This window comes from Zootoca vivipara, chromosome 3 (genome assembly GCF_965207765.1).
Source record: "Zootoca vivipara chromosome 3, rZooViv2.hap1.1, whole genome shotgun sequence".
Classification (NCBI taxonomy): Eukaryota; Metazoa; Chordata; class Lepidosauria; order Squamata; family Lacertidae; genus Zootoca; species Zootoca vivipara.
In genome coordinates, this window is record NC_142586.1 from 72,902,684 (window position 1) to 72,929,996 (window position 27,313).

At 39.3% G+C, this 27,313-nt stretch overlaps 1 protein-coding gene across 1 annotated transcript in view; it reads left to right on the top strand.

Annotated features, from left to right (window-relative positions):
* Positions 1-27,313, top strand: part of DISC1 (DISC1 scaffold protein) — a 155,150-nt gene that overhangs the window by 70,632 nt on the left and 57,205 nt on the right.

Genomic DNA, 27,313 nt, shown 5'->3' on the forward strand with positions numbered 1-27,313 from the left:
GACATTTCCCCCATACATATACATCTGAAGTATGACTAGGAATATATTAAGCCCCTCCACCTCTCCTACCAGCTTGACATCACATGCTTCCTGCCTTCAACATCATGCAGCAGAGACACATTAAAGTAATCATTATCCCTTAATTTCTGTATAGCATAGCTCCCCTAATGTTAACACTCTATTACCCTGCCCTGCCCTCCATTATCTGCTGTTAGATACGGTGAGGCCAAAACCCCTATTCATGACAACAGGTTGATGTGCCGCCTTGTTCTACGTGAAATCCCCATTTGTCCCTTCGTGCTTAAATGAGCTATATTTTAATTTGCTTGGACTATTATAAAAAAAACATGAAGGAAAATATAGGTTTTTTAAAGCAGCATTCTTAATGGTGATCATTTGGCTAACTTTTTTATCCCCCCCTTTTTTGCACAAATTTCTTACTGTTTTTTTTTGTTTTTTTTTACAGTGGTATGGTAAACTAGAAACTTAGACATAGGATGGGATGAAGTGATCACAACCACAAGAGGGGAGGTTGGAAAAAGAAGAAGATAAAACCAAATTCCAAAAATTAACATTGCATCCTTTACTATAGTTTTGTTCAAATTAGCTCACAGCTTGCTTTTAATTCTAATGATAATATATTTCTGAATCAGTATTTTTTAATTCTTGCATAAATATAATTCACTATAATGAGAATAATAACGATGCCACACTAATACATAACTCTAGTCCCAGTTGTTGAATATATAATGCCTGCTACTGACTGTGGATTTAAAATCTCTGGAACAAATTACAAAAAAAACTAAATTATAGTTAATAGGAATATGTTTTTTAAAATTGGTAGGTGGTGGCAAGAAACAACACCTTTAGTAATTTTAATATGCTCACATTATAAATGCCATTGGCTTTCCCCAAGATATAAACCTAAGAAAAATTCACACCTGACCTAACGAGTTCTGTGTCAAGGTTAACAGAATTGTGCACATTTTAGCCTGACAGGGAAATTGCTTTTTTGCCTGAATGAAAATGTGATAGTTTTCTGGGATATGAAATTTCATCTTTACGCTGACTGGAAAGATTATGAAACATCAGCTAGAGGCATGAAAGTCAAGGCCAAAAGAAACCCATGGGATACTTCCTTATGTTATAAGTATAATACAAGATGTCCATTTTATGAAAAAATGGTATTGGGTTTCATTCCCACTGATGGCTTCCCAGCAAGGAGCTGGGCCTTGCTTCAAGTTTATAGAATGCCTTTCACACATGTTTCTTAAACCACAGAGGTTTTAATAATATGAAAGCTGAATAGGTTTAAATAGTTATGTGGGTCCAAAGTTCTGCATGGTGTTTCTCAATTATTCTCAACCAACGATGATGTTCTAGCCTGGTTTATGCAACACTTGAGACCACATGAATGTGGAGGCTCTAAGAGAGGAGCCTGCCGTCATTTTGATCCTCTCTAGTCCTTTTTACCAACATGCTGAGTTAAGTGAAGGTTTGGCTTAGTGTGTTGCCTAAACTGGGACTGTGGCTAAGTTATTTTCTCATTAGCCATGATGTGGCCAGGACTTGTTCTAACTCTGACATAGTACAGTGCAGCAGCAAAATGACTGGGAAGGAGCAAAATGGCCACAATCTCCTCTCCAGGATCCTGCACGTTTGTTCATTTACCTGGTTTGGCTTAGCACAGCATGTGAACCACACCTGAAACCTGAAAGTCACACAGGGAAGAGATTCTGCTCAGTGGTAGACCAGCTATGCTCTGCATGAAAAATAAATTTGGTTCAATCCCAGGGATTTCCCAGTAGGGCTGGGCAAGTCTCTTGTCTAAAACACTGGATTGCTTCTGCCAGTCCTTGAAGAAATTGTTGAGCTAGATCAGGCATCCCCAAACTGCGGCCCTCCAGATGTTTTGGCCTACAACTCCCATGATCCCTAGCTAACAGGACCAGTGGTTGGGGAAGATGGGAATTGTAGTCCAAAACATCTGGAGGGCCGAAGTTTGGGGATGCCTGAGCTAGATGAACCAATTGCCTGAATCACACTTCCACTCACTCTAAATGGGCTTGGAGACTCAGCTTGGGCAACAGCAGCACCAAATTTCATCTACTATAGCAGTAAACCTCCACCCTGTGAAATGAGTCCCTTTCTGTTCAGATTTCTTTGTTGGTGTTATGATGGCTAGAGAAGCTGCCATGTGGAAGCACCCCTGGATTTCCTCTTTGTTTCCCACTACTTCCACTTTTTTTTTAACAAGGTCCTGAAGTTTCAAAAAGTTTTGCTCTCCTATTCTTTCATGCACCTTCCATTTTGACTTGCAAACTTAATTTTAATTTCTGCCGAGCTTTTCCCTACTTTCTTTGTACATAATTCAGTTCTTTTCACACATTAAGATGGAAGACACATTTTAGGTGAACGTAACCTCTGCTGGAAAAGCATAGAAAGTTGTGTGTAGCCATGCAGAACCTTCCTTCACATCTTTTCTGAGACAAGGTGCAGTGTTGGTCCTGCCAACTTTCTCTTTTAAAGAGACTGTTGCTTTTGAATCTTCATTAATATTAACGTGATTTGAAATTTTGCATTGTTCTATCTACCTGCAGTGCTGGCAGATTTTTCTTTTTAATGGTTGTGGGGAGACTTAAGTGTACTTAACTTTATGCGAATAGCATTCTGGGCCTGCAGTTCTTCAGCCAGTGATGTATTCCTGATCCCTTTGAAGTCAATGGAATTAAATGTATGTATCTAGGTGCTGGATGGCAGCCTAAGGCCATTTGGATGCATTTTATTAGCAACTTCTTTCTCTACTCTACTTACGATACCAGTATGCTCTGAAGTAGAAAACTTCACCGTGGTTTTGATGTTGTTTTTAAGAATTCCTCTTAGAAACCTAGAGGTCCTATTCCATTACAGTTCAGTTTATATACTTTGAAAATTAGATTTTATTTTAGGCCCTTTGAGAATATTCTTTTTTCCATTAAAAGTTCTTATAACCTTTTTTTGTTAAGCCTTTTCTTTCTAGGAACCTTTTGTTTATCTTTTAGTAAAATTTTATATTTGCTTCATTAAAACCCTTGTGGTCTCTGAAGCCGAATCACATGCTACCTGGAAAGCTCTTGGGGAGATGCAAGTCCTTTTTTTATAGACTGAATGGTGTAAAGCAGCCTTGTAGGAATTTTTATTTTACACCTGGTGGCAGAAAGTTATTTTCTTGGAAAGGTGGGTGAACAGGAGGGGACTGGATTTCCCTTCTCCATCACAGCCCAGGACTCAGGGTAGCTGTGGTACCCTCACACTGTCCAACATATGGGGCATCTGAAATCATGGACAGTTTAGATACAGTTGCATCATTACTGATACTGTTGTCATTATTGTTATTGTTGTTATGAGCATCTTTCACTTAAACACTCCTGTGTACCGGTAGTATTTTTTTTAGTCCTTGTCTGTGTGTGTGTGTGTGTGTGTGTGAGAGAGAGAGATAAATGATGTACTGTACTTCCTTTTATATGTTAACTTACTATTCTCTTGCATTACGTCTGCATCAAATTCAGAGGTTCATATACTGTATGTACTGTATTGGATTTAAGCTGATATCCAGCTGATCCCCAACATCTCCATATCTAACTTTAATCTTGGCGTTTAATCTATATACAGTATCAAACTTTAATCTTTAGCAGCCCACCATGGAAAATAGGAAGGTGGCTTAACCCATACCTAGCCTGGGTCCACACCCAAGCACTCTCATGGGCAGAAGGGTGTTTTAATAGCCTGTTATTATGAGATAGAGGGGCATTATGGCATGCCAACCGTGGGGCAGTGTTGGGCATTCTTGCAACCTGTGGTTAGATGTTGTCATCCCCCAAGACCAGGTCTTATTCAAAAACTGTTGCAAGATGTTTGATCTGTTTTGGAAGCTGTCTTGACTTCTCTGTGTCTAACACAGAGTGAAGTAGTATTTTTATATTTTAATGCCCGAAAAGGAAAAAAAGTTTGTGTTTCTTTTCTTTCAAAAAAGGTCCACTCAGCCAGCCATTTGCAAAATGTCTGAGTTTGCTACAGGTTTAATCTTGCCCCACAGATGTAGATTATTATGTTTCGTGGAAATAAGCAGAGTCTGCACTAGTGACTCATGCTGGTCTCATTTCAGGTTTCCCTGTGAGGTGTACGCTCTGCTGAATATTGACTTACTTTTACAACGCTTCTGCTTCATTCCAGGCAGGAATGTAAGATATCTGTTGGAACTCTGTCCTGTGCAGAGTTTGTGTGTAGGTAGGCTAAGGTTACCAGATTTTTTTCAATGAATCTGGGGACACTTTTCAACTTCAATGGATTTTGTATGAGGATAAATATGGGGACTTTCCCTGGGAAATGGGGACGTCTGGTAACCTTAAGGTAAGCTGAACTTTGTGTGCAGTGAGTTTCCAACACAAATATCATAGTCAATATAGTAGAGATTTTAATCTCTAAATACCATCGCTTGGCTTGGAAGAGTTCCTAAAACAGCTTCTGCTCATTCCTTGTCACACAAGGGTGTGTGTCCACAATTTCTCCTGCCTCCCCTTTCTAATGGCTGACCACCTCACCACATTCCACTCTGGCCTTGAGAGTCAATGGGTGCTTAGGCAAAGCTTGCGGTGAGGTACAGGAAATGGCATGAGAGACAGAGAGACAAAGCGAGAGAGGCTGTTCCAGAAGTGAGGCTCTGCTGGTGGGTGTTAGGATTAGGGATCAATGAGAATTTTGCAGCAAGCAAACTTTAATGCAAGCTGTATGGTGTCCCCTTGTTCACCAACTATGAGCCAATTGAGTTCCATGCAACTGTGAGCAATACTTATTGGTATCATTTAACCCCCCCCCCCAAACTTAATAGTAATTTCGTAAACCACTTTCTGGTCTTCTTTTCTTTTCTTTTCTTCAATCAGACGGCGTACAAATTTTATGAAATGAATAAAAAATTTTTTTTCTGAATCCAGACCATTATGCTAATGGTATTCTGTTCGTTGTCATTATTTTGCAGGTACCGCCTGATCTGATGTGCTGAAATGTGCAATCCCTTGAACTGCTTTGTTTGAGGTGATCATGGTGGTCACTACCATGCATAGTTATGCTTCTAGTTCTATCTCCCTGCCTGTATATACCTTACATCAGTCTCTGAACTTCTCTCAGAGATAAGTGAGGTAATCCTAGTATTGAAATGGTTCACTAATCTGCTGGATCAGTGTTGCTTAGAAGTCTGTGCCCTAAGGCAAGAAGTATCATGAGCAGACTGAGGATGAGAGGAGGATGGTGGATGGAAGCAAAAGTATTACTTATACCGTAAATTACTATGTTGGGTGGGGGATCTTGCATTATAAATTTTGGGTTGGGTCACATTATGTAACTGTAAAGCACAGCACTGCAAGGGTTAAATTAAACAATACAGACAAATGTCGTGACACTTTCCCAGTGTTAGCCCCCCCCCAATGAGGATCATTGACTTTAAAAATAGCAAATATTAAAACAAAGTACTTTCTCCAGCTGCATGCAGAAGCCTCATTAGATTCCTAGAAAATATAGAAAGAAGAAAGGAACATGTCAAAATTAATGCGACATTGCAAGACAGGCAAATTACAATACCCCTGGGGGCATGCAAATGGCTACTTGATGATGGGTAATGAATAACAGTAGCACTACTGTAAATTATGTGAGTTATGCTCGCAACACTGTCAGGAGAATTGAAACCAATAACATTATTTTTGCAAACCACCAGATTGTGCCGAGATCATAAAAGTTTTAACAAAATGTGAACCGCAACAGGCCATGTTTGAGTTAAACACGATCAAAGGATGAACAGGTACATCTCCTGATATAACAATGGATTAACAATACATGAACCTGCTGGATGAGGCTGTCTAGTCCAGCGTTCTGCTCTCATAGTTGCTGACCAGATGAAAATTGCCTGCCCTGTTCCCTTAGCAGAAACTGAATCGATTTGTACTCAGGATGGGACTAGAACCAATTCCGTGCTGATACTATTCTAAATTGCCTTGGATGCTACAACTGGGATCTGCATCAAAATAATGAGTCATAATAAATAATAGCCTCATTCTTTGTTTAATTTTGGTTTTCCTTTAGAGCATCTTCATAAAAGCACAGTTATTGGAAGGAGCTTTTATTCCGAGGAAATGTTTAAGGGAATTATGTTAGTTTTAGTTCCATAAGAAAATACGTTTTCAGAAGAAGTCCAGTTTCCCCCTACAATTCTGCAGATAAATAATCTGGGATTACATCAAGAGTTGTAAAAGGGTATATGAAGTAGGGAAAAATAACATGCAGCGATATGTTGCCTTTCAAAGAATAACTTTGCCAATGTGAGATTTTACTGAGGAAAATTGGATGCAACCGTTTGCTTGTCAAAATTTACTAGCCCAGATGGGATTTATTTTAATGCTGATATGATGCCACTTTGGCTAATGAAGATATCAATAGTAACAAAGTTATGTGTCTGTTTTTAGAATTTCTTTGATTTGGTTGTGTTGCATTAAGGGTACACTTGTTATTTTACTGTATTGTTTGGAAGTATGTATTTTAAAACAGCATAGGCTAGTTATTTTATTGGCCACTTCATTTAGAACACATAATACACATTTTGGCATGGCTTTTGCTGGAAGCTAAAAGTTGGATTTCTGAGACTTTTATGCTTTTTCCTCCCCCTTTTGTGCATGCTTTAAATGAGCATGTGGGCATATATGCACAGAGCTTTGCAGAGCTGTTACTCATGTTCTGCTATATTGCTTTTGTCATGAAACGAGGAGAGAGCACCTATGCATGCCCTAAACTCTGTTATATACGGTACACTAAAGATCCTATATCTACTCCAAGTTGGTGGATTCAAGTTGGTGGATAGGAGTCTATGCACATTGTTTACATTTGTATATCAAGGAGCATTATGAAAATGATTGTTGAAAAAAGAAAATGAGGCTATGGATTGTGGTGGTGGTGATGACATTGATATTTAGGCAAATCAGAGCAAATTGGGAATGTGATACTGTGCTACAATGCTCTTGTATGTTTGCCATTGGTGGCAAAAAAATCCCAGATACATAAACACTCTTAACTGCAATCTGACAGTGAGCAATGCTAACGGGTCGTTCACAGATCAGTTTTCAGTACAACATACCATGGAATTATATGCACATTGTACTTTTTCTTCAGAAGAATTTAAAACATTTGAGATTAGCATTTTTAAAAGTTTAGACAGTTTTGAAATGTACAGCTTTCACCTCATCATAACCTTTATAGTCTCTAGAAATACCTCCCTGACCTTGCTGGAAGGTACTGTAGTAATGAATCTGTAATTAAAGTAATAGGTTTTCAAAGTAGAAGATAACAGTGCCATTGCCGCCTTTCTTCCACCAGGGGGCAGTGTTGTAACGCTATAGAAGCAACCCCAAATTATTTGCAGATTACTGGTGCACTTTTCACATGAAACTTCAAAGTGGGAGCTCATTTATTAAGTTCAAATAGCTAGCTTTGATTCCTGCAGAATCGGGGTGGGGGGGTGGGGATGGGGAGAGAGGGAGAGAGAGACCGAGAGAAATAACAGATACATCTTCACAATTACACTCCTCTTTGATATTGGGCTGCTTCTGTCTTTTGAAGACCCGTTTTTCAGAACAATGATCTTTTGTTTCAAATTACAGTATATTTTTGTGTTGATTCTGCCTTAATATCCACCTTGCTATAACACTGTCATCTTAGCAATAATAGATGAGAATGGGTAATGGGGGTGTTGCATTTTAAATCTTTAATATTTTACTGGTTATTCATACGCTATTTGCAGTTCCTTGTGATGAGGCTCACACAATTTTAGGGAAGGAAATGACTAGTTTAAAAGCAGCTTACTCTATTGGGTGACTTTTTGGAAACGATTGCAGTGTAGAAAAATCTGAGATGGTGTTGGAAAGAAGCCTCTGTTTATTTGATTTAAAATCTTTCCTGTCTTACATTAGAGATTTGCAACTGGATACAGAGGGATACAAAGCCGTGATGGTCTTCAACTGGTGGGACTGAGAACCAGAAGTGGGTCAGAGCCCAATTTAGCAGGGTGGTTGTGTGCCTCTCTCAGTGGTCCTAGTACTGTGCTCTTTTTGTTGCATTTGGTCACCCTACTACTTCAGTATGTGTGTTTTATTTATTTATTTTGGTTGGGGGGGGGGGTGACCTTGTGCCACATCTCTAATCATAGCTGCCAAGTTATCCCTTTTTTAAAGGGATTTCCCCTTATGCTGAATAGGCTTCCTCGCAAGAAAAGGGAAAACTTGGCAGCTATGTCTCTAATTGTTATAGGCAGCACTATATATCTATTATAACACCCCATTTTTTTCATGAGCAACTTCATTTATAATTAGGCAGCAGAACTCATTTCTCACTTAAATTACTCTTGATGAATGCTGAAGTAATTTTAAAAGAAGCCTCTCAAGCAGTTCCTTAAAATATTACATTTCTATTCTACCATGCAGCGCAAAAGAAATGGCATTGTATCAAAAATAAATGAACCCAAGACGTAAAATGACCATATTGCAATCATAGTACTGGTTAAGCTAGTTTATTGTGGAAACATCAGTGCCCTTGGCGGCGTGGATGGAGGCACAAAGTGAATGCACTCTGGGTCCTCTAAGCAAGAATGCTTTTCCTAATGCCAATTGATGTGAGAGAGCACTAGAATAACATTTGTGCCAAAGCACCTTTCAACATCTTTGGCTTGGATCAGCTGGTGAATGGCTAATGACTCCTCCTCGATGAATGGACCTCTTCAGGGTTATCTGGCCGCATTATCAAAACAAACAATGTTTTGATTTTGAATCTGCTATGGATATTTATATGATGACCAAATTGCAGCACTGACTCAGAATGGATATGATACCACTTTCAGCACTGAAGGACACCCTGCAGCACAGAGACCCCTTCAACTGGGGCAATCAGAGTGCAATTTATGTGGATGAGTTCCTTTTTAATTCCAGCCTCCAATAATATCCACCATCCTCTTCCTGTGCTTTTTCCTTTCCTGCCTGCTTGGGCCTGTTAAGCTCAGTAGTGCAACTTTTTACAAGAAGACCAATTCTTAGTTTGGTGGCACCCCAGGTATGGAACTTACTTGCTACCTGTCCCCATTCTCAGGCATCAGCTAAACGCTTGTTTGTTCCTGTAGGCCCCTTCAAAACAAACATGAACTTGATGTTACCTGTATAATCTGCCCAGCTTTCTGCTCTCTGTTGTAGCTGTTGATTTTTTTTGTTTAATTGTGATTTTAAAAGTGTTTTGAAGAGCTGTTTTTTATTATGGCTGTTAACTTCTCTGGAGTTGTTTGAGATGAAGGGCAGCCAGAGGTGACTGGAAACTACTGGACCTGATGGGTGTCCAAGGGGTTTGCTAGAGGCAGGACCAATTTATTCTCATTTCCAAGGGAGAGGGCAAAGTTTCTGATGAGCTTGGTGGTGGAGGAGGAATTTTGAGAGAGTTGGTAGGGGGAGACTGTTGTTCTGTCTTGATTATTTGGGGATTAGGAGCATTATGTTTATCAACCATTCCTTTTCCCAATAATTATCTATATATATTATTTTTTAAACACCTGACTCTGCCTTTTCTTTTACTCTTAAATACAATTAGCACTTTACTGGCAGTTGAGGAAAAGACCCTAGGCAGCTGTTTCCCATCAGGAAGCAACAGCTGGTAATGACTCCTGGAAAAGTGTTACCCTTAGCACTTACCCTGTCATCTGTTGTGCTTGGGTTGCTGCTGCTCAGGCAACATGCAGAGATGGAGTTCTAGCATTTGTGCACACATTACTATTTACTCAGTGGTGATGTGGTTTACATAGGCACTCCAGAGAAGGGACATAGCTCATGTTTTGAATGCAAAACGGCAACAGCTCTGGTTAAAAGGATCTCATGTGGCCAGACTGGGAAAAGCTTCTGCCCGAGACCCTTAAGAGTTACTGTCGCTCAGTTCTGGGCTATAATTGCCAGTGATCTGACTGAGTATACGGTCGCTTCATTTGTTCATTTGTGTAATCATTTGCTTGTGGTGTTTACAAGTTAAGCTGAACAACAACTCAGTGGTCATTCCAAGATTTCTGGGGAGACAGTAATGAAGACCTCAACTGTACATATCTTGAAAGTAAATGTGATCAACATCATATTTTATCTACTTCACGTTGCGTTTTGCACTTCGGCAGCTTTTGTCCACATTCAGAAGACTTGAAGGTTCATTTTTTTCTTTTACACTGGGCATATGCTAATATATGTGATACACAGACAGTCAAGTTGTGTATCCAAAGCAGTGACCAGAGGAGAAATGACCGCTGGGAGGAGCACAGAGAAGAAACACCATGGTTCATCAGCAGCATGCCTTCGTATGCCTTCATCTGTCCCAGCTGCAACAAAACATGCCTCCCCCACATTGATCTCCATAACCACAGCAGGAGCTGCAACTGTCCAATGGATTGACCTCACCCCCTAAGGTTCACTCCTCCATTGTCTCCCAAGACAGATGGATGCTAACTCAAAAAACTCAAACTCTGATCAGAAACTATTGATGCATTTATGTTATGTTTATTCTACAAAGCTGCTTCATAGCATTAGAACTGAACATAAGATAGACATAGCTGCCAAGTTATCCCTTTTTTACAGGGATTTTCCCTTATGCTGAATAGGCTTCCTCGCGAGAAAAGGGAAAACTTGGCAGCTATGAAGATAGAGAAGAATGAAAGCATTGAAATGATTACAGTCATCCAGAATTCTGCATGAATACATCTTGGAAACTTTGTCCTCTCAGTACAGGTGAAATTAATAAAAAATTTATTTGAACAGTTCCAGGCATTAGTATGAAAGGAAACAAATGCTCTTGGGATTAATCTAGATTTGTTTTACTTAACCTATGCTAGTTGTTTGTTTTCTGGACGTGAGGCAGCTGTACAGCATGCATGTGTAGCCTAAAACCTCCACAAACTGAGTCAAGCTCTCTCCTGATCTGTGGAATGATGGCATGAAATATTTGTTGTGTGAAATATTATTTTCTGTAAGAATCAATACAGTTCTCTTGGACAACAAATTGTTTCAGCACCTATTTGGTGCAATGTATTGAATTATGCACCCATTTGTCCCCATAGTATGACTCTTCATTTTGTTTGTTAGTAATGAAAAAAGTGTCATATTAGTCCTTGTTGTATGGTTATTCTTTCATATATTTCCAAATTCACCGTATCGATTTACTTGTATCAGAGCTCTGCAAATCCCAGTCATTGATCCAGTGTTATGTATTATAGTACCTTCTTTCAAGCCAAGGTCACTCTGATTCTTATCTTATTCTTTGTTGACTTTGACTCATGAGCTATTTTGCAGCTGATAGAGAATGGAGTGCAGGAATGTGTTGTTAAAATGAATAATAAAGTGCCGCCTCCATCCCAGTTGTAAGTCTGCAATCGAAGGTTATTTTAGGGTGTTTTTAGCGGTGAGTGGCGGCGGCCTTCACATTCAAGCCTTTAGCACAGACTACAGCAATGTTTACAAATGTTTCTCAGAAAAAAGGTTTATAAACTATATGAAGAGAGAAAAAGGAAGAGAAACTTGGATTCATCACATTGAAATAACTGGGCAGTTGGATTCTAGTCCCCCTCAAAAGGGAGTATTTTTTCTGTACTACATAATTGGCTTTTTGGCTTCATGTTCACAAACTACGGTGATAGGCACAAGGCTCAATGGTTTTTTAAAAATAAAATAAAAAAGAGGTTAGATGAATTCATTATAGATCGATATACAGTGTACTTTTGATTGCCACATGCTGTGAGGGCAAGTAGGAATAAATGGCTATCACACTCATACCCAGTTTCTGAGCTTTCTGCTGCAATCTGACTTTTTTTCTGGCTAAATGGACCCTTTGATCTGTTGCAGAATAGCAATTCTTAAGATTTCATTGCTTAATAGTTCAAAATCTCTTTAAGACCAGTCTCTGGAACTAACGGGCGTATCTGTCAACCAAAGATATACAGTGGAACCTCGGTTTATGAACACCTCGGCTTATGAATTTTCAGTTTATGAACACCGTGGACCCATCTGGAACGGATTAATTCATTTTCCATTACTTTCAATGGGAAAGTTCGCTTCGGTTTATGAACGCTTCAGTTTATGAACAGACTTCCGGAACCAATTACACCCATGCTTCAGTTTATGAACGCTTCAGTTTAAGTACTCCGCGGACCCGTCTGGAACGGATTAATCCACTTTCCATTACTTTCAATGGGAAAGTTCGCTTCAGTTTATGAACGCTTCAGTTTAAGTACTCTGGAACGGATTAATCCACTTTCCATTACTTTCAATGGAAAAGTTCGCTTCAGTTTATGAACGCTTCAGTTTATGAACAGACTTCCGGAACCAATTGTGTTCATAAACCGAGGTACCACTGTATAGTAATATATTATTCATAGCTAGCTTTCAAAAGATGCAGAAAAGACTTCCCTAATAGAAGAAGATTGTGATTTAGGGACAACTCATCTATTACAACTGCCTATTTGAGCCCACAGAAGGAACATGCAGATCAGACAGAGATTGCAAGTAAAACAAGGAATGCCTTTTCTACAATAATCAAATACAGGTTTTGCAAACAGGTTTTGTTTGGCTTGGTGGTGAGAACTAATGGGTTTAAGGCAACCCATGTGTCTTCGCCGAAAAGGTGGATTTTGTGGAGAGAATGTAGAGAAGGGAGGGGGGAGGCAGTGTAGACACTTTTTGGAAGCAAGTTATAGGTCTAGTGGACTGCAAGGGAGAATTTGGATGGTTGGTAGAGCTGGGAAAAGTGAAGGCCATCATGAGGTCAAAAAAAACCTTGGGAAGTATGGACACATTCTTAAAACACCTGTCTATGCAAAGGAGTTTTCTTCTTTGTTCACCAACAGTAATCATATTACGCAAAGCTGAATAGGTACTCTTTCTTTTCTAGCTGATAATCTCTGCTACTGTGTCTGGCTTCTCTTTGCACCCCTAAAAAGCAGATTTTCTTGAGTTTTCTTTTACAAAACCATTTTAGTCATTTAGGAAAGCTCTGCAAAGTTAATGGAAAAGATACAAAGACTTTTCATAGTGCTGTCATGTGTCCTTTATTGGTTGTTCCTTTCTGCTTTCAGGTGCTTAGGAGAAAGTCTATGTTGTTATTGCTTTCCTGTCAAATAAAGATGAGATTAAAGCCGTGAAACTATTTGCAGAGACCTCTGGAATTTCAAATATAATTAACTTTCTCCTCTTGAAAGAGTTCATGACATATATTTATTGCAAGAAGTTTAAGGAGTGCCAAGACCTAAGTCCTGAAAATGAAGCAGTTTGAATTGAATTTAGCTTATTATTCAGAGCACCAAGGTTTAAAGTCATACACATTAAAATTTTTATCTCTGAACCTCTAGAATGATTTTGAAAAAGGCACAATATTTTAATTTTTAAGTTCTGTTAGAAAATGAATCTTACTATATTACACTCTGTATTAATTAGGTTATAGTTGGTGCCATTGGTTCTGATGCAACTTGCCAATTATTACTAGAAATACTAGAAAAATAGAGCTTGTAAATTAAGTAAATATGCTTGACTCATTCCAATTGCAGAATTCACATATTCTCATGCCAGGAACTGGTATGTGCCCTCTTTCACACTTTTAGCTCAAGGATTCCTGGTTATTAGGATAGGAGGAGCTGCATTATATTTTGTTGGGCCACTGATCTATCCAATCTTGTACTGTATATTCTGATTGACTTTACAGGGTGTTTGGCAGAGGCCTTTCACAGCTATACCGCTGGAGATCCTTTTAAAAACAAAAGAGAGCTGGTGGATTGATCCCGTAGGGTGAGGCTTACATGTGCAAAGCAAGTTGTCCACCATTAAATGCTCACCCCTCATTATATGGTACCTTTTAAGTATTTATATGGACAGTAAGAAAGGCTTATAAAATAAAGATGAGAAGGAATTTAACAAGGTAGTTATTTTAAAAAAACAACCACTCCCAGTTTTTGATTAGGTGGAATCCCTCTTGCCTTTCAGACTGGTACAAGTTCACTTTTTTATGCAAGAAAGGAGTGATACAGCAGTAACAGGAGGAATTGCTGTTTGTGGCAAATGATTACTCCAGTATACATATTCTTGATTTGGTTGCTAAAATAGTAAGCAATTAGAGATTACAATGTGTGTGCGTTTTAAATTGAGTTATTTTGTGTTCAATCTTGTTTGCAGATAGAAAAGGTGAAACAGCCTGCCACAAAAACCTTCTGCCTAATTGACTTAGACTGTTTGTTGACGCACACAAAGAATTGAATTTTGCACACAGAATTGAATATATGTAGTTTATACTCTGTGAAAGTGCAACAGTTATTCATTGGCTGTCAAACAGCTAACACTGACTGACACAGACAGGGTGCTGTGCCCTTTTGACACTTGAGCAATAGCCCCTTTTCTAAATTTGGAAGATGCATAAATAAGTTAGAATCACCATCCAACTGAATACTGGGTCTCTTGGATATAGGTTGGGCTAGTGGTGTTTTCTGGATGATTTTCTCCAACTCCTTTTCTGTTTTGAGGAGCAACATTTTTTAATCAGTTCCTAAAATTCAGATAGCTGGCAAATAAAAAAAATAGTGTGGTCCCTTAAGCATTTTTAATTATCTTGATCTTGATCTAAACTGCATATTCTGCAAGACATCTATGATTGGATTTTCCAATTTAGTTTTCTTAAAAGTAGTAATGCACCCCCATTTCTTTGGATACTTATTACTTAATTTTAATGATTAATTTGGTATTTGTTATTCACACTGTGTCTATATGATTCTCCTCTGTAAATAGCCACTCTAGAAGAAGACTATTTGATTGGGTAATCAGTATACGGATAAAGGGTAATCAGTATAGGGTTATTTTTTTATATTCTACAACCCCAATCTAAATTGACTCCTCCCATGTCTGCTTTAAGGACAAGAAAAATATGCCAGGTGATCCAGTCATGCACACACAGAGAAAGATTCTATTTGGATGTGCATGAAAGTTGAAGTGGATGAAAAGCCATTGTTATGTTGTGAGAACCCTTGATATAGAATGTGGGTGGGCTGCAGCAAAAACTAAAACCTAGTAAAAAAAATGAGTCCAAAAAGCTAGATTAGCATTTGCATCCATGCATCTCTTATTTTTGCTTTTCATGAATAAATCTGTAAGAAAAGTCTCAAATATTTCTGTGGCTGTTTTAAGGTGACATGCTGCATAGATTTCAGTACAAATATGAATTCACACAAATGCTTGTGAAGATGACAATTCTCCATATATTTGGGGGTAATGAAAATTTTGGGCTCAGCAAGCAACTGTATGTTAAATGGCCAAATGATTTGGAAGTATGACAGGCACAATGTGGAGTATAAACTGAATATAAACTGAAGTGTACTCACAGAAATGATAATTGAACTGTTTTAGCTCACAACCCTGTTTATAAGCATGAAAGTCTATAGATAAGAATACAGAAATAGCTTTAATAAGGCAGACAGATGGCCAAGTATTTTGAGTATCCAGTCAGTGCTGATGTAGTAGAATTCCCATTATACACAGTTCAGTTATCTGGAACATGTCTGCACCCCCACAAAAAGATGCAATTAGAATCAGCTTGGATAATATCCCCAGGCCATTGGACAAAGTACTGTACTGCATTCCTTTAATGGAAAGAAATTACAGTAAACAGTCTACTACAGAATTAAATTCATTTTTCTTAGAAGTCTTGATATTCCTGGATGTATAGATTAGTCTCAGCGTCACACTTCCATTACTGTTTGACGAGAATGCAGGAAAAGAACACAAGAAACAATATATGGAGAAAATTGTGACACAGTTTTAGGGCCTCTGGTCTGGTCATGATTCACAAGCATCTTCGCCAAAAAAGGATGAGGCTATTCCTTAATTGGGTTGACTCCTCCTATTGACCTTGACAGGCAGGATCTTTAGAGCACTTCACCACATCTGCAGTGATTCCAGATTGTTGGCTTACTTGCTTAGAGTGAAGTATGGTAGTTGATGTAAGTGCAAATGAGACTATACCTTTAAGGGATCTACCATAACTAGTTTGGGAGATTAGGCCCAAACAGTGAACATTACAGTTGGTAGGCATGCAGAAAACTTTCACATAAACATGGAGATTGGTGTAATGGCAAGTGCCATATTTACAGTAAACAAAAATCAGGGTCAAACCCTGCTTAGCTTCAAGCTCAGTTTGCACTGAGCTCAATGCTATATCATATAACACTCCTCAACACCAGATCTCCCTGCCTCTAAACTCTCTTCTGAAACTTGTGTGAAAAAAGTGGGAAGCCTTGCAGCTGTAGTAGCCTTAAGTCCAGGCTGGGTGTTCCTGTTGCTGGAGGGAAGCACTCATTGAGATATACTGCTTGTTAGTCTTGAGGCCTTGTTATTCCCCCTGCCCCATGCCAGAGTAAGTTTGAGGAAAGAGGGTGAGAGCTACAGCAAAGGGGAGCTCTCTGGTTGAGCCTAAATCAAGTTTATGTGGCCCAAATCAATTTGAACCCAAAGTTAACTAGTGTGAATCAAGCACATTCCAAACAGACTAGGGAGCTTCCTTGTGACTAGTAATGACCATATACTCAACCATTTTGTGATGGTCCTTCTCCAGTGGTAATTGTGTTCACAGAGGCACTGATGATCCCTCAAGCAGAAGAAATCCATGATATACCTTTTGATAGTTCCTAGGACAAGAGGTTTTGGGGGGACCTTTGCTCAGGTTCTCCAAAGGAAGAATTACCTTTCTCTTAGATTTATTACAAATCTCCCTTGGTAGGGGCATTAAAAAAGCTTGGTAGGGCATCCAGACTGACATGCAAATGTCCAGAACATCATTACCGAATATTGGTTTGTACTACTTTCTTCTTAGATTTATGAATGCTCTGTAAGTTTTAAATTTGGATTTATTTATTTATTGCTTATTTCAGTCATACACTCCCCTGAGATCTAGGAAGTGCACATAATATAGCAAGTAAACAATATAATAGTTTACTTTGGCCGTAGTGTTTTGTTCTGGACAGAGGAAACCCAGGTTGAAATCTCGTCTGAGCTGCTGTTTGGCTTGGGCAAGCTATTATAATTCTGTCTTGCCTATTCCACAGGACAGTTGTAAAGGTGAACTGTAGAATGCTTTGTATACTGAAGTGTATAATATATACCTGTAAATCAAACTAACACATCATGTGTCTGATGAAGTGCACCCTAGTAGATAGAAGATTAAATTTGTTAGTCTTCAAGGTTCTACAGGATTCTGTTGTTTTCATTTAGATTTGATGATGGTGGTTTTTTTAAATGCTTTGTTCAGTCAGCCTCTACTGCAGGAGTAAGTTTGATGGATGGCGACCCTTGGAAGACGAACAGGTAACATTATATTCAGCACATTTTGCAAAGCCGTTTTATATGTCGGTGACTTAGAATGAATTCTTGTCTGGTTATTCCGAATGCAACACAACTTGAATATGAAAACACCAGGATTGAATTTCATTCCCACAAAGGTGTTATTTGTCTCATAGGGGTAGCAAAAGACTTACAAACCATTAGATCTGAGATTACGGGAGATAAGCAGGAAGAAAAATTATGATTGTGCCTAAAAAACAAGAAATGGAAAATATTTTATGAAAAGCCTTTTTGTAGAATAAAATGACTTGTTGGAATGCACACCATATCAGCTCACCTCTGACTTTTGGTGACTTTCCAGTGATCTGCTCTTGCCCTGTCCTTCTCTCTCATATGGATTATACTATCTCCTGTGGATGCTACGCTCAGCATTTCTATGTCTCCACTACAGTTCTGTTAGCAATTTTTCTTTGTTGCTCAATGATTCATCCGGTTAGGTTATGTGCTGCACGGGCAATTTCAGTGTCCCTGTCTCCCTTCCTCCTTGGTAAAGCATGGATTTTTTTTAAATATTCTGTTTAGAGACAGGTCTGCCTCCACAGTATCCAATTTGATGCATTTGTTGTCATATACAGAATGAGAGCTATGTTTCATTATGAAGCTCATCACTTGCTGGTTGTTTATATGGCAAAGCAATTGCTCCCACTGATAGGGGAAGGGCAGTGTGCTCAGGAGGAGAGGATAGACTTTGCATGCAAAAGGTCCCAGGATCATTCGCTGGCTTCTCCAAATAAGCTCAGGAGGGAACTCTGTCTGAAATCTTGGAGAAATGCTGCAAAAAGTACTGAGCCAGGAAGACTAATGGTCTGACTCAAAATATAGCAGCTTCGTATGTGACCTATGTGAAAGAGGTTATGCTCTCTGTTGACAGAAGTTACCATGATATGATCAAGACTGGCCCAGCCCAATAGACAGGGCAAGTAAGAGATTGTAACCAGGAAAATTCTTTAAGGGCAAATACAGTTCTCTCCCTCTTTGATTTTTCCCAATAGCAGCAAGTTCCCTTTATTAACATATGGAGAAGTAGAAAAGGGTTGTTATCAGGAAGAAAACATGTTTCCCTCCCTGTTCATGCAACAAGATGCAGGGTTGGGGTAGAATAAATATTTAATATAAATTAATATGTAATAATGATTTCTGGTCATTATGTTAGCATATCTTCCTAGTCCTTTACAGACTTTCGTCCCAATCATTGACAAATTCATATTTTCTGAAAGAAAATAAAAATCCCTGCAATGAATTTTCTTTTACTCTTTGCAGAAGTTTCAGCATTCTACACCCAACACGTTTAATCTTTTATGGTCACTTTTAATTTGTTGTTTTAAATTGCCTTAGTTCTTGTATATATATTTGTGATGTTATCTTCAGTCAACGGGAACAAGAAAAGAAGCAGATATTTTAATTATTCCCATTGTGGGGATTAGAACTTCACATGAGCTTCAAACCACCCAGAAATTCAACAGAGAGCTATAATGCAAGCTGTGAAACCACCCCTCTTTCAAAATTCCTCCTCCTGCTTATTGAAGTCTCTCCTTTCTTCAACAGAAAATGTATCTGACTTATGAGTAGAAGTATTCTAGTGGCTTTCTTTACCCATTGGATGAGATTATTTATTCAGACACCTACAACAAAAATATGTATATTGCTTTTGCTATCTTTTATTGAGTGAGCCTCATTTAAATGTAGAATCTTTCATACTTTCATAGGAATGCGTACTGGATGATTTTCCAGTGAACTATGCCCTTTGCCTTCCTGGAGAGTTCTGAATCACTTGTCAAGAAAGCATACAAAAGGCAAAGCCATCAGATGACCTTGATCACAAAGACTTGTCCTGACACAAACAAACAAACAAACAAACAAACAAACAAACAAACAAACAATGGAAGGCCATGCCTGTGCTTCTAGAAACCTCTCTTCAGCATCTGTATTGACTGCACTTTTCCAGGGATGTGTCTCATTTTTCCTGTGATGGCAAAGTTAGGAAAGAGACTGTTACACATCACAAGTGGGTAGTCTGTAGCTAATGCATGGATTCAAGCCCCACAAGTTTGGTGTACTGAATGTGAAGCAAGAAACCCTAAACCCCAAAACAAAAAGTTACAAAGTCCTGTCACAGACATCACCAATCTATTCCTGTCTTTTATCTGTTGGTTGGAAGTTGTGGAAGGGGGTTGGATTTGGTGCAGGTCTGTTAGTTCTTGACTCCTGATGTGTAGCTATTATGTAATATTTCCATAACAGTGCCTTAGATCTCCTTGCTTTGTTTCGGTATTGAAGATAAGTGTAAAAATTACGGCTCATTTCATTAGCAGTATCTTTTGAGTTTCCTCTGATGGAAAACAGTTTTTACTGTTACTGTCAATAAACGAGAAATGTGTACTATAAAATGACAAAATTGCATTTTGAAAAGGAATTCAAACCTTCCTCTTTATGCTGCTATTATTATTATTATTATTATTATTATTATTATTATTATTATTATTCAGTTTTCGTTTGTGTCATCCTTCTGTAGTTTAAGCAATGTACAGTGGATATTTTATTTGATTTCCCCCCTAATATTTCAAGCAACAGTTAAATTACCTGAGGATATCTACAATAAAGATTCAATTCCTTAAGGGCTAAATAATGATGCTATGCACAGCAAAACATTATTTATTATGACACTAACTTTGAATATAGTGCTCTAAATGAGGCAGTCCTGTGCTTATATGCACATCTAGCTCCTTTTAACATGAATTTCCATTTTTATTTAATGTATGTTAATTGGCAGTGATACTAAACTGAAGTACCCAAAGTGTGCTGCTTCTCCTTCCCCGTTCTTTCTGATCTGAGTGCTGAAGAACTTAATATGAACACTGTATGAGGCAGCTGCATATTCCTGCATTGCAGGGGGTTGGACTAGATGACATTCAGAGTCCCTTCCAACTCTATGATTCTACATCAGGCATCCCCAAACTGTGGCCCTCCAGATGTTTTGGCCTACAACTCCCATGATCCCTAGCTAACAGGACCAGTGGTTGGGGAAGATGGGTAGTCCAAAACATCTGGAGGGCTGAAGTTTGGGGATGCCTGTTCTAAGTATTCAAGGGTGGTACCATATGATCATTTGAAGGTAAACTGATATGGAAAAGTTACATGGTAACTAACTTTAGTGGTTGGTAAGTGAACGTTGCAGAAATGTTTCAGAAATGGGATGTCTCGGATGGCAATTTTTCTTCGCTTTGGTTATCCATGAATAAGTAGTCCAATTCCTCTTATGTCCTCTCCACCCTTTCCACTCTCACTTGATGATAAGGCCAGTCTATTGTTCTCAATTCAACCCCTCTCCAGGCTGCTTTATTCTGTTCATTTCAGTGATATGCTCTTCTTCCAGTGCTCCAAAACATGCAGCTGTGATCATGGCAATTACTGCAAGAATCAATCCATGGCATGTTAATGCAATACATACTGTTCCTCTTTGTGAACTGGCTCTGGGATTATTTATGTAATTTTACTTCAGGTCATTGGGAATAACAGCAGTCCTTTTAACTGATGTCATAATGACATTTGTTGCGGCAAAATTATACAGAACTAGCTGGCCCGGCCACGCGTTGCTTTGGGTCATCCCTGTGATTCCCCCCACCCTGTCCCGATCCATGACGTATCCCGCCCCTCCTCCCTCCACCCCCTCGGCTCATCCCTGTGTTTTGGTAGGATACTGTAGGATACTCTGTTGTCCTCAGGAAGTGTTGGCTCCTCCCCCCTGTATCTCTATACCTTGGCCCCCACCCTTGGAAAAGGAACTGTCAGCTTCTTCCCAGCATGCACTTTTGTCTGAGCCCTCTGTTGTCCCTGGGAAGTGTTGGCCTCTCCCCCCGGTATCTTCCTACATTGGCCCCCACCCTTGGAGAAGGAACTGTCAGTTTCTGGGTTCTATTTCCCAGTATTTACTTTTGTCTGAGCCCTCTGTTGTCCCCGGGGAGTGTTGTCCCCTCCTCCCTGTATCTCTATACATTGGCCCATGCACACACATCGTGAACATTTTTATATATTTAGATTATTATTTTTTTAAATAAGAACATGAGAAAGTATAAAGCCTAGGTTAAAAGGGGCACGACTGCCCTTACTTAAAATGGCCGTTGAAGCCTTGCATGTGACACAACGCCCGCTAATTTAAAAAGCAAAAACCCCTCGCCGTGCCCCCAAGTGTGTGTTAGGGGAAATGATGAATGACTGCCTAATGCTGCCAGGCGTTTATTAATGCAGCCGCCGGGAGGTGAGGCCTAGTCTGTCGGCCTTGGCTTGGGCTAGTATTTGAATGCGAGCCGAGGCCTCCGCCCTGTATCTCCATTCCTTGGCCCTGGCCTGACTCTGTGGGTTGCCTTGGTGGTATCAGTTGCTCGATTGATGATGTCATTATTTGGCGCCACCCTTCAGAGATTCTGCTGGTGACAGCATGTGATCTGCCTTTCTGTTGGATGCTGCTGGAGTCTGGTGATGTCTAATTTGGGCGCCACTTTTTTGTGTGTTTAATCATTATTTTAGGTATGAAAGGTGTGCTTTTTTGGAAATTTTTTTACGCCAGATCCCTCACTGGGGGGGATTGAAATTTGTTTCAATTCGGTTCAGCGGTTATGGAGAAAGGCTGTTTAATCCGCGTGCGCAATGCCTACATTTTTATATATATGTAGATGAGCACCTACAGGATGCAAGGTAATCAACATAACACCAGTTTTTAAAAAGGGCTGAAGGATAGGCCAGGAGTTAGTCCCAGTAGTCGAATGCCTGCCCTATATAAATTGCAAGCACGAATGCCTGCCCTATATAAATTGCAAGCACGATTAAAGCTGCAATATTTAAACAAAAAGAACAGCTTTTCTCACCCTGGTGCCTTCCAGATGTTTTGGACTTCAACCATTGGCCATTCTGTCTTGACTGATGGGAGTTGTAATTTAAAACATTTGGATGGTAGCAGGTTGGGGAAGGCTGATACAGAAGAACAAGGCTTCTGAGGAAGAATTATGATGTTCAAATATATATCTTGTCTCACTGCCCTCAATTGTTTAAGAGTTGTTGAAACATGGAGTTAGGGCACCATCTTCAGCAACTGGCAGCAGCTCCCCAGAGTGTTGTTAAAAGCAGGTGCAAGCATATTTTGCTGCTTGCCTTGGAAGGCACTTGCTGCTGCTTCTGGGATCCAGGTGAATGGCAAATTACTTGTGATACTACAATTTGCTGCATTATTCCATGTAACAAGATTAGCTTGCATAACAGCATGGACAGCATGCTTAGTAGAGCCACAAGAAGAATGAAGAGAATTTCTGTGTTACTTTTCCCAGTCAGACTGAAAGTGAGAAACATGGAGACCTGAAGACGAAAGGGCATGACTCCCAGTGCCTTTAATTGGGGATTATACACCCCATCTACGTATTATTTGCTCAATAGACCAACTACCTGTCCATTTACACTAATTGAAGCCTCCCCTTGGAAAGCTTTATTAGTGCAAAGGGAAGGTCCTAAATGTTCCTTTTGCACATCTTTCCCGAAAAGCTGGAAGAACCGAGAGGACTGCAATGGCCTCTTGATCTGAGATGGTCATTCAACACCTGTCTCCTTTGTAGTTGTCTGCACTGCAGTTTTTCATGAGCTGTTGCTTCTTTAAATTATTTGAAATGTTTGAAGTGTGGGTGCATTAATGCATATGTTTGATTCAAACCATTTAAAAAACAACAGCAGCAAATTATTCCGATTTAATTTTCAAATTACAGGAAAGCATGTTTAATAACAATTTGTAGATTTTTGTTCTTTCAGTGTTCCTGTTAGAACAATCAGCTGATTTAGAAAAGTCATCAAGACATTAGCCAAGGCTGATTTTGCTCCTGACTCATTTGTAAAAGCTATCAATGTAAGCTACATAAAACACATTTATGCTATTAGTTCACAGTGAAACACTGTTAGGGCTTATTCATTAACCTATTCATTAAAGGTACAACAGAGCTTTCCTCAATTCAGCTAGGTTGTCTTTCTTTCTTTCTTTCTTTTCTTTCTTTCTTTCTTTCTTTCTTTCTTTCTTTCTTTCTTTCTTTCTTTCTTTCTTTCTTTCTCTGTCTTTGATTTCATTTTTTGACTAGGTAAATGTACCCCTGACCATTAGGTCCAGTCGTGACCGACTCTGGGGTTGCTCGCTCATCTCGCATTATTGGCCAAGGGAGCCGGCGTATAGCTTCCAGGTCATGTGGCCAGCATGACAAAGCCACTTCTGGCAAACCAGAGCAGCACATGGAAACGCCGTTTACCTTTCCGCTATAGCGGTTCCTATTTATCTACTTGCACTTTGACGCGCTTTCGAACTGCTAGGTTGGCAAGAGCTGGGACCAAGCAACGGGAGCTCACCCCGTCACAGGGATTCGAACCGCCAACCTTCTGATCAGCAAGCCCTAGGCTCAGTGGTTTAACCACAGCGCCACCTGGGTCCCAACTACTCAAATGCTAATGTAACCTGTACTTGAAAAGAATTGTACCATTACTTTTCCTCCATCATTAAAGCAAACACAGAAAATAGCTGTATACATGAGTCAGGTTAAAACCAAAGTATGTAACATGTATTACTGTAATGCTTTTCTCTCAGGAGGATTAGTGCAATTGGTTCAACATAAAGTCAAGCAGCAGACGTAAACCTGCTTCATAAAATTCTAATAAGAACTAGTCTACACATTACTAGGTATGCAGAGCTGCTACTGAAAACCACCAGTGGAAGTAGCCACTGATGTTTTAGGGATAGGGAAGGGTAAAGACAGGATGTGAAGTAAGTTGAACAACACATTATAGAGGCCCAGGGGAGTGCAACAGTGTTCTCAATGTCATTTTAGGACACATTGGTTGCATATAATAGTGATTGCCTTTAAAAGTAATTATTGCAGGATTTCATTTTCTATGTTCTATACCAGGGGTAGGCAACCTAAGGCCCGGGGGCCTTCTCAATCTGGCCCGCGGACGGTCCAGGAACAGCGTGTTTTTACATGAGTAGAATGTGTCCTTTTATTTAAAATGCATCTCTGGGTTATTTGTGGGGCCTGCCTGGTGTTTTTACATGAGTAGAATGTGTGCTTTTATTTAAAATGCATCTCTGGGTTATTCGTGGGGCATAGGAATTCATTCATCTCCCCCCCCCCCAAAAAAAATAGTCCGGCCAACCACATGGTCTGAGGGATGGTGGATCGGCCCATGGCTGAAAAAGGTTGCTGACCCCTGTTCTATATTGTATAATAAGGTATGGAGAAGACAGGAGAGAAAGGTAATAGTGGAGGTTTGTGGGAGGGGGAAAGTGGCAGGGGAGGAAAAGGAGGTATGAAAGAAAAAAGAAAATGTAATAGGTTATAGCAGTTCCTCCCTGAAGCTTTGGAATTTTTCCTAGTTCTATATAGCAGCTACACCTCTTAAATTTCTTGTTTTCTATGTCCATTGGAGCTTAACATTGGTTTTGTACTGAAACTTATCCTTTGCTAGAATAGAAAGGAGGGGTGTCACCTTGTTGATTCTCCTGGGTCACTCAGTGGTTTTCAGTGTCATTGACCATAATATGTACCTGGAGAGGCTCAGGTGGACAGCAGTAGCACCACTTTTCAAGTGGTTCTGTCTGTAGCTGGACAGTCATTTCTAGAAGGTGATATTGGGGGACCTTTGCTTAACTCCTGCAGGATTCTGTGTTATCCCCCATACTGTTTAACATCTAGATAAAACCACTGCGGGAAGTAAACTGGAAATTTAGATCATGGTGTCTTCAGCGTGTCAGTGATACCCAGCCCTATTTTTCTTTCCCTCAAACCAAGGGAAGGCAGTTGAACTGCAAAATTATTGCCTTGTTTTGGTATTCCAGCACTCTAACCAATACATCAACTGGCACACAGCTAAGCTGTTGGTTGAGGGAAGAGTTCTGTACACCTCACTTACAAACCCAGCTATTAAAATATATCTCTACCTGCCCTCTTTCTATGAGATTGTGGCAGATCCATAGTTTAACATACACATCATTGCCTGTAAGTCTAGTTTGGCTCTGAGAACACACCATTTGAATTTTAATCACTATACAGTCTCCTCTTTTCTTTTCAACTCTTTTGGCTTAGCTGCTAATTGACCTGATGTTCTAGTTTCAGATTTGTGGCTGTAACCCTTTGAACTAATTTACACACTGTGCTTTGAACAGAATATTCTAATGCAAATATAATGTCCTATTAGCAAACGATGAATGGTTACTATTGGGGTTTGTACAATGATTTGAGTTCATTATTACTGCCATTCAATATTGCAGATGAGCAGAGGAGAAAAATAATTAAGCAAAATAGCAGAGTAAGCCCCATAAGGAGCATCAAATCAACACAGATTAAATCCTAGCAGGCTTAACTTGTGTTTTATATATATGATCCTTTGGGACAGAGTGTGTGTAGATATACAAGTTATAGCTGCCAATTTAATTGGGTACAAATTGCTACCAAGCAAGAAATTTTTGCATAACTATTCTTCTGTAATGGTAGAAGAAAATGGTTAAAAAATGTTCCTCTGTTAAAGATTTATGAAGTGCTTTGGAATTCCTTCTTAAATATAAGTTACGTTTCTGAATGGCTTCTTGGAGATTTAGCCATATTAACCACTGAGTTAAAGCTTGCTCTGAGAACTGGATGCAGATTTTATTTTTCAGAAATGGAATGACACCTTCCATTTGTGGAAGGGACTCCAGTCCAGTAGAAACTCTTGTTGAAAGTTGATTTATTTTAATCACCCCTTACCTCTGCAGCCACCCTTGATCTCTCTCAGACTGTTCTGGAGCAACTTTTCATGGGGCTGCTGAGGAAGAGGAAGTGTGCAAAAATCACCTCATCTACCCCCACCCCTTGCAGCCAGCTAAGTGGAGCTCCACACATGAAAAGTCTGGATTCAGCCATATATTTGTGTGTGCAATGTCTGGTGTGAGGTTGATCATTAAACATAGCACATGATCATGTATTAAATCTATTGCTAAATGAATATAATTCTACCATCAGAACGGTATGTGTATGTTTTTTCCATTTAACCGTGAAGTAATTTTCTGCCAGTAATAATCAGGTCTTCCTTTTTGGAAAGTTATCAGCATTTAAACTGCTACGCTCATGCCAAGGGGTTTGTGCCAATATAGTGGAAGTTTTGGGTTTTCACCCCTTTGAACAATGGGCCTTCATGACATATATAGCAACATATTTTTAAAAATTGCTCCAGAATTTCAAAAGCAGTTCACTATTATGCAGGTGAGAGCTGCCATTTCAGATAGCTAATTAAATGATTCTTTGGAGCTTGGCCTTGGTCTTCAAGTAAACATCTTTCCTAATTGTGATTGGAAAATGTGTGGTAAGATAACAGCAGAATTGAAAGTTTGACTACAGTTTCCCATCAGAGTTTTCTGACTGGCTTTCATATTTCACTCACTTTTTCAAAGGCTAACTGGAACAAACCCAGATGGCAACCAGCAATTTTAACTACATTACTTAAAGCAGCCAGTCAATTCTTAGAAATGTTTATAACTCTCAATTCTTTACAAAGGTTCAAGGTACACATCTATAGTGTAAACAGGCTGATTTAAAAGAAAGTCCCATTGAAAGCAATGGAACTTTTTTTCTAGAGAAATTTATTGAGGGAATCTCAAGGATGCAATCCTGTGCACACATACTTGGGAGTAAGCTCCTTTGAACCTTGGGCCTTGCTTAATAAGGGTAATTTTTCATGGTAAATCGTTTGGTTCATGAGGACTTTGTAAATATCACAGTACTTCTATGAAACAGTTTTTTTAAAGCGAATTTTCACTTTATTGTTCTTTAACAAAATGTGTATATTGGTTGATAGAAATAAAA